The sequence below is a fragment of the Schistocerca cancellata genome, chromosome 5 (genome assembly GCF_023864275.1).
Source record: "Schistocerca cancellata isolate TAMUIC-IGC-003103 chromosome 5, iqSchCanc2.1, whole genome shotgun sequence".
Lineage (NCBI taxonomy): Eukaryota > Metazoa > Arthropoda > Insecta > Orthoptera > Acrididae > Schistocerca > Schistocerca cancellata.
In genome coordinates, this window is record NC_064630.1 from 696419444 (window position 1) to 696438443 (window position 19000).

A 19000-nucleotide genomic window follows, 5' to 3' on the forward strand; every position below is an offset into this window, starting at 1 on the left:
TAAAACTGTTCTTTATTAAAACACGATAGGTTTCGCAACTTTAAGCCGTACCATCAGGTGAACCTACGTGCTAAATTTCAAGTACAGTGCCGTCCACTTTTTACGGATATTCAAATTAGTAAAGAAATGTGTACAATATACTCACAATGTTTAAAGATCATAGGCACACATATCGCTCCTACTCAAAAGTTACTATTCAGGGAATATCGTCAGTATTATGACGAGCGAATGGAGAAGAAGTGTTCCATTCTTTAAAATTTGCCTGCATCTAAACAGATAAAAGAAAATATTTTATAGTGAGCGGACGATAAAAAGAAAAATAGAGGCCGGTTTGGCGATAGAGAATTGTCACTACTAACATGATTAGTCGCGGCACACGCAAATTATAATGTGGAAAAGAATCAGGTGGCAGTGAGTTACCAGCATGACAGCAGGGCAGCTCAGTTCCGGACAAGACAAAAGTGGCCTCTACGAACGACAAAGAGAGACTAGTTGGCTGGCGGAACGGAAGCTATCCATTTGGACAGAGCGACCAGCGCTCCTAGTCATAAGTATGTGACGCCAGACTTTTTACCACGTAGGTTCACCTGATGATGTTGCTTAAAGTCGCATAACCGTTAGCTTTTTAATAAAGAACAAATTTACCAACTGTGAGCCGAGTTCTTCCTAACATCATGCCCTTCAGCAGCTGCGGTTGCCAAGTATATAAAATAATTTATGGCAAAATAATGGTAAGTAAGAAAACAAATAACGGCTTATTACTATGAGCTTATACGTAAGTGTACCGAATGGATAGGTGAGGGGAGGACTGGGTGTTAAGAAGGCATATTGACACTTTTAAATACACTGACCGAGAAGAAATCGCAACCTGAAGAGGGAGTTTTGTGAAATAAATGAAAGGTGCGTTTTCCCTATTTGACTGATAATATCTAATTAAATTTTGCGCCAGTCGCACAAGAGTGGCACCAGTTGCTCCACTATGCCGATGCGAATCAGGTTGGCATTAAATACACGCCGTACCAGTCATGACCGTTAGTTACCTTTGAGATTGGACGTTGTGGGTTGATGTTAGAAAGGAATTCATTCAAGGCAACGAAGGCCTCATTATCAACGCCTCACTGAGGGAGGCCTACGAAGCTACAAGAAGCTGGATTTTTCTGCAGCGATATTTCAGAGATACATGAATGGAATGTAGCCACTGTACTTGACTACTGGCTGCGGTGGTCGCGGAACTGGACAGTAGAAGGAAGACTGGGCTCTGGACGTCCACGTGGCATACCGAGATGGAAGACCATTGTGTTCGGCGTATGGCTCTGGGGCATTGAACAGCATCTGCAGCATAAATCTGATCAGCAGTCGTCACCACAGCGAGTCAACGAACTGTTACAAATAGGTTACTTCAAGGACAGCTCCGAGACGAACACCGCGTCTCCTGCATTCCTCTGATCACAAACCACCGGTGTTTGTGACTCCAGTGGGATCAGATGGAAGAACATTGGATGGCAGGTTGGGGGAGTGTTTTCTGACGGAAGCTGATCCTCCCTCGTGCCAGTGCTGGCCGTATGTTGATTAGGAGGAGGCCAGTTGAGGACCTCCTACCAACCTGTCTGCAAGCTACACACACACTGGACCAATAACTGGAGTCACGGTCTGGAGTACGATTCCGTATGACAGCATGAGCACTCTCGTGGTTATCGCAAGTCCACTGACTGAAAATTTATACGTCAATCTGATGATTCGATCTATCGTGCTGCCAACCATAAACACCAGAGCAGGAGGTGTTTTCCAACAGGATAACACTCGCCCACTTACTGCTGTTGTAACCCAACATGCTCTACAAGTGTCTACATGATGCCTTGACTTGCTCGTTCACCAGACCTGTCTCCAGTCGAGCAGATATGGGACATCGTAGAATTACAACTCCACAACCAGTATTAACCACCCGTATATCGACCGACTAAGAGCAACAGGCATGGAACTCTATCCATAAACTAACACCCGGCACATGTAAAACACAACGCATGCAAGTTTACACGCTTTCTTTCAGCTTTCTGGCGGTTACGCTGGTTATTAATGAACCAGCATTTCACATTTATAGTGGCTTATCTCGCGCTTACATGTAAGTGTGATCTTTCCAATGTTAACCACTTCAATACCTTTTGCTACAAACGTATGCCAGTAATTTCATTACTATTCATTAATCACTTAAATACTTTTGGAGAGAAATGTGTTCTCGAAATTCCATTACTCTATATTAGTTACTTTTGGGCATTCCGATGTCGTTTCGTTAGTTTATTTACTAATACTAAACATGCACAAGGGATTAAAATGCTACTGAACTATTAATCATCAATATTAAGTACCTCCTTCCCAGTTTTATGTCCTGGAGGATGAATTAAGTAATATCAAATTAAAACAGTTTACAACGATCTTGAATTCAGAACTACAGCTAATTCCAATATCTTTTAAAGTTTCTTAAAATTCTTTGGTAAAGGGAATTTAAAAACAATGATAAGCATTTAGACAAACTAGTCTGAATAACAGACATTACCTGCAGTAGCCATTGAAATATTAATTAAGAGCTAGAAATAAGTTTCCTTTAATTTACGTCTATGGTCACAATTTTTTTGTTAACAGATTACCGGTTTCGGTCTTTAATGACCATCATCAGATCTCTTTCCTAAAAGCAAAGTCCTAATGTACTGCAGCCATAGTGGCATCGTCAAATGTTAAATGCGGAGTCAGCACCGCATTAAACATTTGACGATGCCACTATGAGTGCAGTACATTAGGACTTTGCTTTTAGGAAACAGATGTGATGATGGTCATTAAAGACCGAAACCGTTAATCTGTTAACAAAAAGTTTTTGACCATAGATTTAAATTAAAGGAAAATTATTACATATACGAGTCACTGTTTTTCGCGACGATGTCGCAGCTTCTAAAAGTAAGATTTTAGTAACACTATTTACACAGCTTACACGCAAGTTATCCTACGGCCAAGTAACAGTGACAATAACTAAAATCTTTCGATAAAATGCCGAACACTTGACAATCATTAAGGAACTTTCTTATGACCGAAAGTAAGCCAACACAATCCAGACCCATCAAATCAGCTATCGATCTGATGACCTTAATGGCTGTCACTCATCATAAAATGGCAAACTACCTCGAATTCATTCTACAGACAACATTTACGGGACGTCCAGCGCCCTTGCTAGATCGTGATATATCAGCCACGATTCTCTAGGTGATCTGAAAAGTAAGTAGTAGTTCATGGAAACCTATGCCTCTTGCAGTTGACAGCCGTAGGTAATTGCAAAAGGCGCAAGGCAATTAAGGTGACAGCGCTGACGAGGAGAACTTCTCTTTAATATTCCATAGTAGTTAAACAGCTTTCTCACTTCATACGTTAAGCAGTCATATAATATCACAACTTTTACATAAATGTCTGGTATACGGTGATAGGTTTTGTTCAGCATGATGATTTTGGATGAAGCTCTGAGTCATGGCGCCACTTCTTACAGTTCACGTCATACACAATTTAGATACAATACTGGCGAAGAGGTTGATGTGGCATTGTGGGCAATATGTTGGCCATTGAAAAGTCTCTGATTTACGCATTTGTATATTTTTTTCTTTTTGTGGAATAGGTATTCTTGATGATAAAACTTCAGTTTAGAGAGGTAATTGAATGAGGCAGTGATGGTTCAGCATACACCTGTTGATGCCGAGTGCATCAGAGGTTTCTGCACAGTCTGTGTAACGAAAGCAGTGGTCGTGGCACAGTACGTTTTTCGGGCTATCTGCGTAAATGACAATAAGGTAGCGAAAGAGCTGAGTGTACAAATCCGCAAAATTTTATTTTAATAAAATATAGTTTTACCTTTGAAGAAAATTACCAATAACTGAGAAATGCCATTTTTTAAATATTTATTTCCATAAATTACTTTTGAAGTCACTTCAGGTTCATCTTTGGGACAAGTAGAAGTTATATGATTGTTTTCGAATCGTGGTGTTGGGCAATGGCTTGCGGCTGTAATGTAGTCTATACTATGAGGCGCTTAGGCTCTACCCAGTACAGCAAAGGTATGTGGGTTGCCTGCAAAACAGGCGTTGAGGGCCGATATGACGTACGACTAAAAGGGCGACACTTTTGCCGCTTTACCTTGCATCACCTGCTACGTTGGAGGAAATAGAGATATGCCCGCTACCATTTCACCCGAAGGGTATTTAGGTGAGTTGCACAGTCCTACAAGGAGAGTCAACTGGAAGCTCAATCGGTGGCCCTACTTTCAGAGACGAGGCTCAATCTCCTAGTTACGACGAGCACCAACGAGTAACCACCTAGAACCAGTCTTCGATGGCCACCACCCGTCCACCAGATCACGACTTTGCAGTTGGACTTAGAATTTCTTGAAACTGTCTGCCATCCAGATTAGAACTGTGATCCATACTCATACATGTCAAATATTTTTCCTGACATCTGGTCTCTTCTGAATGAGAGTTAATTGATCTAGATATTCCATTCCACAATAAATAGTGTGAAATTAGAACAGTCACTGAGTAGTTGTGTTAGCAATAGCCACCTTGACGACATATAGTCCGAGACCTAGAAAACATTGTTCCTAAAATGCAACAGGTGATACAGGCGGCACTGTTGTTTCCAACTAGTAACTGCCCATTGCCTACTAGCATGGAATCAACCACCTTCCAATATAAGGACTGGGCTGTCACCATGATTCCCCCAGAATCCAGCATGTGCTATGTTTAAATGTGTGTAAAATCTTATGGGACTTAACTGCTAAAGTCAACAGTCCCTAAGCTTACATGCTACTTAACTTAAATTACCCTAAGGACAAACACACACACCCATGCCCAAGTGAGGACTCTAACCTCCGCCGGGAGCCGCACAGTCCATGCCGCGCGGGATTAGCCGAGCGGTCTGGGGGGCTGCAGTCATGGACTGTGCGGCTGCTCCCAGACCAGGTTCGAGTCCTCCATCGGGTATGGGGGTATGTGTTTGTCCCTAGGATAATTTAGGTTACGTAGTGTGTAAGCTTAGGGACTGATGAGGGACTGATGACCTTAGCAGTTAAGTCCCATAAGATTTCACACACATTTACACCTCACTTCCGCACAGTCCATGACTGCAGCGCCTAGACCGCTCGGCTAATCTCGCGCAGCCATGTGCTACGTCGCTGATGTAAAAAACGAAGATCTTAGACACGTAAATTACTAGGAGACTTAGGAAAACAAAGTGGTACAGACAGATATGGATGACACATGCCGACCGCTGTGGCCGCTGTGACAGAGCGGTTCTAGGCGCTTCAGTCTGGAAACGCGTGACCACTACGGTTGCAAGTTCGAATCCTGCCCCGGACATGAATGTGTGTGTTGACCTTAGGTTAATTAGGTTTCAGTAGCTCTACGTTCTAGGGGACTGATGACATCAGATGTTGAGTCCCATACTGCTAAGAGCCATTTGTTGACATAAGTCCCATAGTAATGAGAATGAGATAGTAATGACATGTGGGTAGCCAAGTGGAAAGCTCTTTGCTAGATTTCAAGAGATAAGGATGGACCAAGGCGATAAGTTTATGGGAGATGGGAAAGTGACGTTTGATAACAGGGAGGAGCCACGAAGTAGAGTACGGATCAAGAACATAACGTATGGGAAAACCTAGAGGAACTCTTCAACCAGCAGTAGATATCAAATGTTGAGAATCACGATAATGATAATGATGGTGATGATCATGGTAGCGTACTACACTATAGATATTCTTTTCTGAAAAGACCATCAACGTCGAATTCACATTTCTTGCTCTGTTCCGACATTGTTTTAGGAAACGCTTATGAATGATTTCATTAGCAGATCGGAGTACGTTACTGGATGATCATCGATCATCTGCACTCATTACAGAACAAATCGTCTGATGTACTGTCTCTCTCTTACCATAGCTGACGGAGATTTGTTCTTAGAATACGACGGGCGATATCAAATTGATAAGAATATCAGTTGTATTAATGTAGAAAACATGTTAATCATCATTGTCATCAACGAATTTTTGTCTGCTTTGAAAAATCAGTTCCGGCAAGGAACAGACTCGAGGTCTTCTGTCAGATGTCACTGAATTTCAATAGAAGTCACATACACCAACCAATGTAATGACGATCGCTTGAATACACATCAGTCTTTGATCCGTGACACGTGCCACAAAACATGATATACTAGATGGTGCAGGTCGATATCAGTGTCTCTTGATCATACTGCTGCTGCCTTCTATACGTACATCTACATCGACGCAGCTACTCAGCAACTTACACTTAGGTGCCTAGCACAAGGTTCATCGAACCACTTTCATAATATTTCTTTATCGTTACATTCTGGACCAAAGAGTGGGAAATCGGCAACTTAAATCTTTCCGTGGGAGCTCCGTTTTCTCGTACTTTGCCTTCCGCAATATCAGTATGTAGGATATACATGTGGAGGCCAAGTCTCTCCTTCCCGTCACTTCTATTCTACTGCTTCTTTTCATTTCGCAGCTGTTCTAATGGTTGGAGCGATGTACACAACGACGTGTATATAGTACAAAACAAAATTGTTGGCGCTGCACTTCATAGGTTTGATTAAAAGTCATCAGTTTTCTGACTGGTTCGATGCGCTGTGCCACGAATCCTCTCTCTGGTATCTTGCTCTTCATCTCTAGCACTCGCACCGTAGTTTATCAGTTATTTGTTGGATCTGTTTAAAGCTTTGGTTCTCTCAAAGCTGTTAACCTCTACAGCTCCATCAAGTTCCATGGAGTTTGTTTCCTGTTGCCGTAACACGTGTCCTATCATCTTGTACATTCTTATTCTTTAAGAACGATCTGCTCGTTCCTTACCTTATCGGGCCACCAAATTTTCAGCAATCTTCTGTGGTACAACATCTCAGACGCTTCGATTGCCTTCCGTTACGGTTTTTCCTACGTTCAGTCATACAGTGCAGTCACATAAATGTACATTCTCATTAAATTCTTCTTAAGATTAAGGCGGATATTTAATACTAGCAGATTTCTATTGCCCAGGAATGTCCTCTCCCTGTTCTGAACTACTTCGCTGTCTTACTTACTTCGCTGTCTTATGTTAGATTCCAAAGTAACAGAATGCGTTACATGCGTCTATTCTTTTCCCTCAGTCGCTAATCCCATATCTGCTACTCATCACTACTCCCCTCTATGTTCTGTTCATTCTCAGCCCATATTCTGTACTCAGTAGACTGTTTATTCTATTCAACATGTCTTGTAACTATTATTCACTTTCACTGCGGACAGCAATGCCATCAGCGAGTTATATCACTGATATCCTTTCACCCTATATTTAAATCCCACTCCTGTCCCGTTCTTTTATTTTGGTCATTGATTTTTCGATGAAAAGGATGAATAATAGAGGCGAAGGACTACATTCCTTATTACACCAACAGTACCGTCATGAATTGTTGAAGTATAAGGTACAGTTACTTAATTTTATTCATTACATCTAAGGCATTCATTTAGAAAGGAAAAATTCTCTCCCTCTGTCGCTGAGAAACAAATTCAGGCAGATTCGAACACGCGATATCAAAACTGGTAAAATATGGTTACGGGAATGTTGTCTACTTACAATATCCATAGGATGGCGGTTTGTATCAAATTTTATGGAAAATGTTTTCTTTCTCCCAAAGGTATAAATTCCAATCTCTTGAACACTTGTCTCACACACGGTCAAGTCACATTAATGTGATCACCGTCTACGATCGACGTCAACGTGCAATAACCACACAGAGATGGCAGGTCATAGCACTAGCAGTGCAGGGAATATGAAGAGTGTCAGGGGAACGTTGAAAACGGTGCCAAACGGGAACGGGACGCTTCACCTGACGTCCAAAAGGGCACGACCATTGGCTTTCCGACCAAAGGTGGAAGTTTCGCAAAACGGTTCGATTAGAAAACAGTTCACGTGCAGCTGTGGTTAAACTAAAAAGTACATGGTGAAATATCGTTATCAAAACCGGCGCAGAGGGAGCTACGGTGTACATACGGGACGTAATGACAGGCGTGGGAAGTGTACAAGTGAAAGGATGTGCTGCTGTTGAGTAACTGACCAACCCGATCGACCAAGGGTCTACTAACAATGACTCCTCAACGACCATTCAGCGAACGTTGCTGCTTGTCAGCCTCCGCAGCAAGCGCCACGTTCACGCGCTCTTGCTGATTTCTGTTCATCGCCGAATAAGGCTGGAATTGGCACTTAATACCGTAATTGTAGGAGGCAGAAGTACACTCCTGGAAATGGAAAAAAGAACACATTGACACCGGTGTGCCAGACCCACCATACTTGCTCCGGACACTGCGAGAGGGCTGTACAAGCAATGATCACACGCACGGCACAGCGGACACACCAGGAACCGCGGTGTTGGCCGTCGAATGGCGCTAGCTGCGCAGAATTTGTGCACCGCCGCCGTCAGTGTCAGCCAGTTTGCCGTGGCATACGGAGCTCCATCGCAGTCTTTAACACTGGTAGCATGCCGCGACAGCGTGGACGTGAACCGTATGTGCAGCTGACGGACTTTGAGCGAGGGCGTATAGTGGGCATGCGGGAGGCCGGGTGGACGTACCGCCGAATTGCTCAACACGTGGGGCGTGAGGTCTCCACCGTACATCGATGTTGTCGCCAGTGGTCGGCGGAAGGTGCACGTGCCCGTCGACCTGGGACCGGACCGCAGCGACGCACGGATGCACGCCAAGACCGTAGGATCCTACGCAGTGCCGTAGAGGACCGCACCGCCACTTCCCAGCAAATTAGGGACACTGTTGCTCCTGGGGTATCGGCGAGGACCATTCGCAACCGTCTCCATGAAGCTGGGCTACGGTCCCGCACACCGTTAGGCCGTCTTCCGCTCACGCCCCAACATCGTGCAGCCCGCCTCCAGTGGTGTCGCGACAGGCGTGAATGGAGGGACGAATGGAGACGTGTCGTCTTCAGCGATGAGAGTCGCTTCTGCCTTGGTGCCAATGATGGTCGTATGCGTGTTTGGCGCCGTGCAGGTGAGCGCCACAATCAGGACTGCATACGACCGAGGCACACAGGGCCAACACCCGGCATCATGGTGTGGGGAGCGATCTCCTACACTGGCCGTACACCACTGGTGATCGTCGAGGGGACACTGAATAGTGCACGGTACATCCAAACCGTCATCGAACCCATCGTTCTACCATTCCTAGACCGGCAAGGGAACTTGCTGTTCCAACAGGACAATGCACGTCCGCATGTATCCCGTGCCACCCAACGTGCTCTAGAAGGTGTAAGTCAACTACCCTGGCCAGCAAGATCTCCGGATCTGTCCCCCATTGAGCATGTTTGGGACTGGATGAAGCGTCGTCTCACGCGGTCTGCACGTCCAGCACGAACGCTGGTCCAACTGAGGCGCCAGGTGGAAATGGCATGGCAAGCCGTTCCACAGGACTACATCCAGCATCTCTACGATCGTCTCCATGGGAGAATAGCAGCGTGCATTGCTGCGAAAGGTGGATATACACTGTACTAGTGGCGACATTGTGCATGCTCTGTTGCCTGTGTCTATGTGCCTGTGGTTCTGTCAGTGTGATCATGTGATGTATCTGACCCCAGGAATGTGTCAATAAAGTTTCCCCTTCCTGGGACAATGAATTCACGGTGTTCTTATTTCAATTTCCAGGAGTGTATATGTCTACCCTTGCGGATCGTGTCCACCCTAAGTCTTGTTTGGTTTTCCTGGGCACGGAAGCATCTACCAGCAGGAGGATGTAACGTGTCACACAACTCGCAGTGTTCATTCGTGGTTCTAAGAGCACCAGGATGAGTTTACCATACTCACCTGGCCACCAAACTCCCCGGATTTAGATCGATCGGGATGCCTCAACTGAGAAACCTGCCGCAGCTGGACGAGGTACTGGAATCAGCATGGCCCCGCATGCCTGTCGGTCCCGTCCATGACTTCACTCACACTTTTTGCACGTCTCGCAGCGGTACGAGCAACAAAAGGTGGTTATTAAAGCTATTGCCAACTGGTCACATTATTGTAACTGGAGAGCGTCCTTGTATGTGGTGTACCATCTTTAGTGCATCTCTCAGAATTCCGTTTGATGTAGGGAACAGCAGGTAACCGGGATGCAGGGATAGTGTATATAGAATTTGCAGGCTGTGTATAGATTGCATTGTTTGTCTGTGTTCGTAGATTACTTGACCGAATTGTTGGTAGGCTTCATACCATGTGCTCTGAGCCGTAACGTTTATGATAGTTTCGTCGTTCAGTTCTCCCACGTATTTCCTATATCTCTACCTACACCTGTGCGTGGAAAGCTACTTCGGGGTAGTGTTGTTTACAATTGTCACTTCCCTTCCATGCTGTTCTAGAAGCAAGTGGTGCAGAGGAAATGGAAATGAGCGTTTGGCGTCATTGGCGGGAGGGCCTTTGCGGTGCAGGTCCGGCCGTCTTGGTACAGGTCTTATTATGTTCGATGCCACATTGGGCGACCTGCGCGCCGGGTGGGTATGAAGACAGCACGACACCCAGTCCCTGAGCGGAGAAAATCTCCAACCCAGTCGGGAATTAAACCCCGGCCCGTAGGACGGCAATCCGTCAAACTGACCACTCATCTATCGTGTCGGACAGTGCAGGGGCGGGCTCCTCTGTAAGCTACAGTGTTACTAATCTTACGTTAATGGTGCCTGGGGATGTAGGAGAAAGCAATACATACACTGACTCTGCTTTAGATATACATCCTGGAATTTTACCGTTAATCACAAAACCTCTCTTGTAGCATCTGCTACAGATGCTGCGTGCCATCTCCTGATGCCTTTGCCCTTACTAAACGAAACTGTATAACAAAGCGCTGCTCTTCTTTTTCTTTATTTTACCTAGTAAGGACGCCAGATCGAGGAACAATATTCAATTGCTGATCACACGAGGGTTTTGTAAGCTACCTCCTTCGTGACTGGACTACGCTGCCTGAGAATTGTTGTAATGAGCCTTTCTTAGGATGAAACTTCCTGGCAGATTAAAACTGTGTGCCCGACCGAGACTCCAACTCGGGACCTTTGCCTTTCGCGGGCAAGTGCTCTACCATCTGAGCTACCGAAGCACGACTCACGCCCGGTACTCACAGCTTCACTTCTGGTTCGCAGGAGAGCTTCTGTAAAGTTTGGAAGGTAGGAGACGAGATACTGGCAGAAGTGAAGCTGTGAGTACCGGGCGTGAGTCGTGCTTCGGTAGCTCAGATGGTAGAGCACTTGCCCGCGAAAGGCAAAGGTCCCGAGTTGGAGTCTCGGTCGGGCACAAAGTTTTAATCTGCCAGGAAGTTTCATATCAGCGCACACTCCGCTGCAGAGTGAAAATCTCATTCTTTCTTAGGATCATTTAATGTGGTCGTTCCAAGTTAAATCGCTACGTACACCAACATTTTCCGATACTCTACAACCTACTGATATCAGCGAGAAACCTATAACCTTCAGCTGTACACTTCTTCTATTAGCCTTCTTGCAAACGGGAACAGCCCGGCGCTTTTTCCAATAGTTTGGAATGTTTCGTTCCTTCAGCGGCCTACGCTAGAAAATGCTACAAGGGGGGAAATTTATTTAACCTAATTTACATAGTCTGTAGACATTCCATCAGTGCCAGTCGTCACTCCAATCGTCATGCCTCTGTTGACCGATTTCCGTTGAATAATTTGTATCCAAATAGGTATCGGTAGGTACAATTGTGCCGGCAATCACCGTGTCAACCTCAGCCGATAGGCGTCACTGCATGCGGATAAAAAGGATCATGTGGTCCGTACACCGCTGTCAGTGCTATTAGTCGCAAAGAAAAAACACAACTAAAGCAAATAAAAGAGATAAGAGAAACTGATTGCCACTTTGAGATTGATTAATTAAGACGAATCAGTATTCGGATGGACAGTGTAAATTATGACGTAGTGGAGTATGAAAATGGATAGTGTGACGACATTCAACAAAAACTGCTGACGCAGTTCGGGCACGCGAATAGCTTGAATGAACACATGATACCAAATAGGACACTATGTTGTATACCATACCAGTGGAAGATAGGGGCCACGTACGGCACAACTCGGAGAGTGATGGGGAGCTGGCAATGGAAAGAAGGGGGCAATGGAACACCAAGGAAGGCCTGGACGGAAGAGGATGGCGACTGGTGCAGGGAAGCGCCGCCAGCCCTAGATAATTCGCAAGAAGAAGAAGAAGATGAAGAAGAAGAAGACCGCCCTTAGAGTGTAGATCTAAAGTGCGTCTGTTCGACGACTCTTCTTGAATACACACATTTTCGCTTGTCTAGTGCAGTTTATCTTGTCTTTTCATCGGTGGAAAATATTTCGTTTAGAGAAGTGAAACACAGTAGCCGGATAGTGCGCGGAGACAGGTGCTGTGTGCAGCTCAGCCATATTGCTGTTATCCAGTCGATATCATAAGCTACGGTCGACCTGTGCGGACCTCCACCGGCGGAAGGAGAGATGACCCGGCTGCCGGCGGCCAGCAGAAAGGGGGCGTGTCACGGCTGCGCGCCGCACCCAGCGACCTGTGCGACAAGGAGCGCGCCGGCGGGCGACGGGCGCAAGACGGGCGGGCGCGCGCCGGCCACGCCCACCGGCCACGCCCACCGACGGTGCCCCAGCGTCACCATTGGCGGCGTGCCGTTTCCCACGCCCCCACAGCCCCCGCCGTCTTCAAGACCGGCGCCGGTGCTGAACTCTGGCGGGCGGTCGCGCGCACAGCCGCCGCGGCCGGCGAGCTGAGCGGACGCAGCATGCGTCGCGTCGCAACGCACAGGATACGCGGGTCGCCGATGACCTCTTCCCCTGCCGTCTTCTCGGCGGCAATCCACACTTCCCACTACACCTCTGCATTGCCACATTTAACAAACGCAACTGCAGAACAATCTCTCCTTTCAACCGCCCCATCCTTCATACGGTGACAATTAGTTGCAACCGCTTTATCTGCGTAACCTTTCGAAACAGGCGTTGCGTAATTTAATGTTGGTTAGTGTCACCAACACTTCCGTCATAACAATCTCCCACATGTAACTAGTGTTAATCAGGTGTAAAGGATGCATTTACAGACTCCTAGTAATTGATTTAGTGTCGACAAGGACTTCATTAAGATCTCTTTGCGGATGGCCATGTGTCGCCCGGAACCCCGAGTTCTCCAGCGCGTCTCTGCGAACCTGTTGCTGGCGTTGAGTGGAGTAAGAGTCGTTACCAAAATTTTCCTTTTTTTCAAGTTTCACATTTTTTTACTTCTTACTTTTTTCATCAACTTATTTTTTCTCTTTCTTTCGCACAGTTTCATCTTTGCATACGTATGCTGAGATTTGAGCTAGTTTATTTTTCATTAACAGTAGTAGTTGCTTTTATTTTACATTCTAAATTACGAACGACTCTCTCTCCACTCAACTGCCCCTGACTTTCTTAAACTCATCGCCGAATTCGCTGGGTGGTCGTCAGCGGATGAAAAAGTAGCCTAATTTTAACTAAATTACCTCCAGGCTTTCAATCAGTACACTACATTTCACCAAGTTATCACTGTTTCTATGTAGCCTCAGACAAAGACTCAAATCGTCACAACTTTTAAATAAATGTTAAGATATTTTTTTGCTTTTTCGCGCTTGATTCAGTCACAAAACGTAGATACCATGTGAAACGCCGAGACAGACTTTCGTTCCGTATTGGATAACTCATTTCCCAGCTTCTTGCTTTACTATCTGTGCAACATTGAAACTGGCGCTTATGTTGTTCATGTCATTTCTTCTTATTTAAAAGGATACATTTACTGCAAACTAAAGTGAAACATAAATTTTTGTACTTTCCGAAACTAAGGGAGAATTGCAATTTGGTATTATGTTTCGAGCGATACACATTTTCTCTACAGAAACAGCCTTTTTTCTTTCCCAATAAAAAGAGAAATATTGGCTGCGTTACATCATTCCTCTTCGAAAACTTGAGTGACATGTGTATTCAGTGTGACTTCTAAGGAGATGTACTGCAGTGAGCTGTTCTACACAACTTTTAGTTAAAGTAGCACGGAACTATACTAGATAGCTCCAAAGCTATGGAATTGTCTCTCTTTACCATTCGCTTGATAGATATAGCACTTCACTTTGCTAGGCTGTGTCTGTATGCGACAGCCGCAATAAGTAGGAATAACCAAGCGCATTTGTAATTAAAAGAAAAGTACGTTACATGTAGCACTCACCTCTTTTTGACAGGAAACTCATTAGTCAGTGGGACTCCTGAGCGGAAATGACGCATGGAGCGTCACGTGAATATCTCATCTACATCTACACAATATATCACTTATCATTGTCACCCTTCCCTTTTCCATAAGTGAATGGTTTGCAAGAAGAACGATCATTGGAAAACCTCAACAGGAATGCCAATTTATCTCATGTTCGCATCACAGTCACTCGCGAAATGTATGTGGTAGTAAATAATACGTAGCCTGAATTACGTTAAAACGTATATTTTCAGAATGTTAACAATACGCCTCTCGTGGCAGAGAATACCAATCTTAGAGCGGTTTAACTGTGGTTTACAGTTTCTCTCTATGACAATTTCTCGGCTGCTGAAGATACTGTTCTTCTTTCGGCCTCTCCTATCAATTCTGTCTACTCGGGGTCTGAGACTACTTAGCAACACTCGAAAATCGTTTGAACGACGGATTTATAGGCATTTTCCTTCAAGAGTGAATTTCATTGTCTTAGAAAAATGGCAGGCGTAACACGAGAACGTTACGTATAAGAAAACTGGTAGCACCCTTCGTGTTTACGAACTTCATGTCAGACAGATTAGCTTATGCGAAAATATAACAGAACGTGAAATGCCGAAAGACAAATACATTTGTACTACTCTTATCGGGTGTGTAGCCGGATATTCCAGTCCAGATGACACAATATCCTTCATTGGCGTCATCTCCAGTGAAAAGATGCTTTTCGTCTCGCCAGAAGTTGACGCCAGAGTGGAACATCGAAGACTGGGAGGCCAGGCTGCAAGCCCGAAAAGAGGATCGCAAGTTATTCTGCAGGGAAGGCTTGCGAGTGTCACGAAATGCATTCGTATTTTTATATGAGTTAGTTAATCATTCTTTCTGGAATAAGGGTGTGCTGATCTTTACATTTAATTGTACTGAAAGGAATATCTGCAGCATGTACCAAACGTATACGTTCTTACATACCTTACTTGTCTGTAGTGTAAGTTTAACAGCATACGTTTAAGTTACTGCCTCAAAACCACACTAATAACAATCGTTTTTGGGGGAAAACGTACCATCAGCGTTTGCACGTACGTCGACTCGTAAGTACAATTAGGAACTACTACACAAATAAGTAAAAAAATGTAAGAAATATTTCTTGAATATTGATTTAACCAACGCTGGTCCGAAAATATAATGTACCACAATTTCATCGTTGCAAGAAAAGGGTAACTCAAGTGCAGTTCTTCAAGTACCACACATGAGGCATTCTTTCTGGGGACGATAGATACCTCTGTCTCATTTCAGCAGTGAATGAACTCTTCTTTTATTAAATGCGCAACCCTGCCCTTTCCTATCGATACAATGTTATTATGGGTTGTTTGTGGGAAGAGACCAGACTGCGAGGTCATCGGTCTCGTCGGATCAAGGAAGAACGGGGAAGGAAGTCGACCGTGCCCTTTCAGAGGAACCATCCCGGCATTTGCCGGGAAATCACGGAGAACCGAAATCAGGATGGCCGGACGCGGGATTGAACCGTCGTCCTCCCGAATGCGAGTCCAGTGTGCTAACCACTGCGCCACCTCGCTCGGTCACAATGTTATTATGTTCCACTGCCTGCTCACGAATATTTCGTAGCAGAAACATTCCACCTTTCATTGCTTATTCGAACAACATGGCACCTAAGAAAGTTTGGAACGAGATTTTCTGTACAGCACTTACAATATTAATAAATATCCCATTCGCCAAGACATTTGCTTAACTTGAGAGATTAATCGTATTTCCGAAAGATAATGTCGGATGGTTTAATCGAGTTCCTCAACGTTATGAAATATTGGTGTAGTTGAAACGATATCACAGAAACATTGACTGATCAGGAGAATGCTTTGAAGGTCACTAACGATACTCGTTGGTTCTAACACGCCATCAGTTTTCTCTTCTGTACAGCGCCCATGAACTCTGCTGACAAACTTTCGAAGACTGTTGAGTGTTATCTCCTGAATATTTTGGTACCAGGAGACCGTGCTCTCACTGTCGTGGAAATATTTCCTCAGAGACAAAAGTAACTGGGGTAAGAAACAGAATAAATGGTAATTTTGTTAGTACTGTGTAAGGAGGCACTGGAGACGAAGGGTCCCTCATGCCAAAATAGACAATAATCAAGATAATCCTAAGAAAATTTGATTGTGGAATTTGGGTGCACCCTTCACAGGTCGATTCTTCGTAGAAACGAGTGGTTTAAATTCTCAGGAATAGTGGAAACGCAAACCGATGTGAGTTGGTCTTACTTTGTGAATTATCCGTAAAGTTAGAAGGCTAATTTTAATTCCTTTCATTTTTATCAGAAGGAAAAGTTTTTCGGTCTATTCCTAAATGTCGACGTATAATGAAATGTACAGTAGTATCAGAATTCTTTCAATAATCATCCGAATTAAACATTCTCTATGAATTCTTCGGAAAAAGGCTCACGCAAAAAAAGGAAGGAATCTGCTTCTGAGTAAATGTCTGCATCCGCAAAATTGCCTTCTATATAGGTAGAAAGTCTCTGAGTTTGGATACAGGACCTCCGAGTTTGGATACAAGACTTTGTGTTATTGTCAGCTACGGCACAGCCCCTGCTCCTACAGCCGATTTTAGAACCGAACTCACATGTATTAAGAAGAGTCAAATCCTTGCTTACATTACAAACGAGTTCATATGTTAAATATTTGATGTAGAGACGTAAAGCCTTTGTGATTGTAGATAATATAGATTTTCACACCATTTCATGTTTATGACGACATATCTCGTGAGCTATTTGCTATACAAAGATACAATTCCGCAGGTACGTGCGTTGGTATACGTGTATAATGCCTGCAAAATGTGTTGCGATTGTAACTAAGTGGTAAAGTACTGAAAAATTAAAACGTCTTGCCTGATGTGAAAATGTGGTAAACGATAACCTTTTTTTTCCCCTTGAGTTTTGCTGCTAGGGATAAATTCACAGTTTCTAACTTCATTGTTTAGTTACTACATTAAACTTTTCACGTAAGATTATGTCCCTTAATGAGTAGATTATGAGAAAATTTTAATTTTTTTCTTTCTGTTTGTAAGTAAACGAAACAGTGAAAAAACAGCGAGGTCATCGGTCTCATCGGATTAGGGAAGGAAGTCGGTCGTGCCCTTTGAAAGGAACCATCCCGGCATTTGCCTGGAGCGATTTAGGGAAATCACGGAAAACCTAAATCAGGATGGCCGGACGCGGGATTGAACCGTCGTGGTCCCGAATGCGAGTCCAGCGTTTAACCACTGCACCACCTCGCTCTATTTATTCTGGCTTTTTATAAGAATACTACGTGTTTGTTGTTGTGTAGTAGTTTTACTGCACGCGTTTTGCTGTGCATGGAAAAACGTTTAACTGTCACTGTATTTCATTATTTATATTGATGACACAGTGACAGCCTTTCGAAAAGCATCGACTGTGATGACTGAAATTAAACCATCGAACCACTCAACTTTAGAATGTGACTTTTTCAATGATTTGGTATTACTCTCCCTTCCGAATTCATAATGAAACTGCTTCTTTTTTTTCCACTTTCATTTCTTGTTGCCTATCGAAATTTTTGTAAGTTTGTGGTAAGTTCCTATGGGACCAAATAGCTGTGGTCTTCGGTTCCTAGACTTACACACCACCTAATCTGGCTTAAACTAACTTACGCTGTGGACGAACACACACACACACGCATGACCCTGGGAACACTCGAACCTCTGACGGGGATAGCCGCGTGAACGGTGGCAAGGCGCCCTAGACCAACGGCTACCCCGCGGCTTGTAGTCTATCGACATTTATCCTTCTGTTATTTTTCAAAATATACGGCATAACTTTGTATCACTTCAGATTGTCCGCGTGACACATTTCAAGATTTGACTCTCGTCCCCTCTACCGTGACAGTCTGAAAATTCAAGAATGTTAAGCTTTAAAAACCCGACACGACAATGCTCAACAAATGCGTGTATCCTAAACAGGCAGGCATTTAGTTTGATACGATACCCTTACCTGACAACGGTGAATTCAGGAGAACACCTAAAACAGATTACTCGCATTTATTCTTTCATCACGAACGAAACTCGGAAATACAGCGTAAATAGTGAAAAATTGTGGTGATACCAGAAGCAGCGTCCATTGTATACCGTTTATTGGCTTTTATAGTGGAGATGTAGATTTAGCAATGAAATAAAATGTAGGAAAATGTACTGTGTATTGACGGATATATCCTTCGAGATTTATTCACTACTTTCAAATCTCGTTAAATAACTTTAAAAAATTATGAAAAATTTGGTCCACACGAAGCTTAAGACTCGTAATAACGTTGAACCTGTCTTAAGTTACAGAAGAACCTCAGAGCAAATGAATGGTTATGTCGTCTATAAATAAAATAAATAATAAAATCATCGTATGAAAGCTTCTTTGACACAAACACTATGGATCTGTTTAATGTGGTCTAGTGTTGGTAAATACTAGACCTAACAACTTAATAATAATGTGCTACAATCGAGACATAGACTCTTTGTACCCAAAATTAATGAACGCCTACTCTGTCGCTAATTATGAATAACTTGAAGTGCGAGTATTATGGCGATTTTTCCCGCTTAAGTGCGATCAGATGTTATAGAAAATTGTCTCAATTCGCTCGTTCCACTGCTGTTTAAGAATGTACATTCCTCAACAGAAATTAATGTGTCCGCTTAAATTCATTTTGACC